The following is a 684-nucleotide window of genomic DNA, read 5'->3' as shown; positions in this document are numbered from 1 at the left end:
AAAATTGTGCTTTTTTTTCTTTTTTGGAAGGGCATTTCGAGAATCGAACTCGAGACCTCTTGCACCCAAAGAAAGAATCATACTAGACCAAATGCCCTTATTATGAACTATATATTAAATTTTTTATGGAATCTATCATCATTATTTCATTTATTTTCTTTGTTAATAAAATCCATGAGCAATTATTATTATTATATTTTAGATCAGCTTTAGTTTGATAGTTCCATTTGAGACACATATAGTGGAGTACACAAGTAAAGCAAATATCGAAAGTTACGATTTGTATAGGCATGCCTATTGAAAGTGAAAAAGATAAAATGATATTTAGAGCAAGAATATTACACTTCGTTGAATTGCATTCTTTGAGGCTCATCTTTTGATGAATTGAACATAGGGGCATTCCGAGAATTGAACTCGGGACCTCTCGCACCCTAAGCGAGAATCATACCACTAGACCAAATGCCCTTTAAAAAAAATGCAACATTTTTAATACCTACTCAATATATTTTTTTCTCTCAAGTTTAAAATCTATTTTCTTGAGCGGTTGTTGGACTATAAAACAAAAAGTTGATGGTCTAGTATTTTACTTGTAAGTAAGGTATGTAATATTGAATTGTTCTAATATGCAAGTGTTATCAAATAAATTGCAACCCAACAAATGAATCAAACAAATCAGTTTGGGTT

At 30.7% G+C, this 684-nt stretch overlaps 1 non-coding gene across 1 annotated transcript; it reads right to left on the bottom strand.

Annotated features, from left to right (window-relative positions):
* Positions 1-393: 393 nt before the first annotated feature.
* TRNAP-AGG lies at positions 394-465 on the bottom strand. The gene has a single exon. It is a non-coding gene; the product is annotated as a tRNA-Pro (tRNA).
* Between the last annotated feature and the right edge of the window lie 219 nt (positions 466-684).

The sequence above is a fragment of the Cucurbita maxima genome, unplaced genomic scaffold (genome assembly GCF_002738345.1).
Source record: "Cucurbita maxima cultivar Rimu unplaced genomic scaffold, Cmax_1.0 Cma_Scf00409, whole genome shotgun sequence".
Taxonomy (NCBI): domain Eukaryota; kingdom Viridiplantae; phylum Streptophyta; class Magnoliopsida; order Cucurbitales; family Cucurbitaceae; genus Cucurbita; species Cucurbita maxima.
The sequence above is the reverse complement of the archived record's forward strand: the minus strand, read 5'-3'. Positions and strand labels throughout refer to the sequence as shown.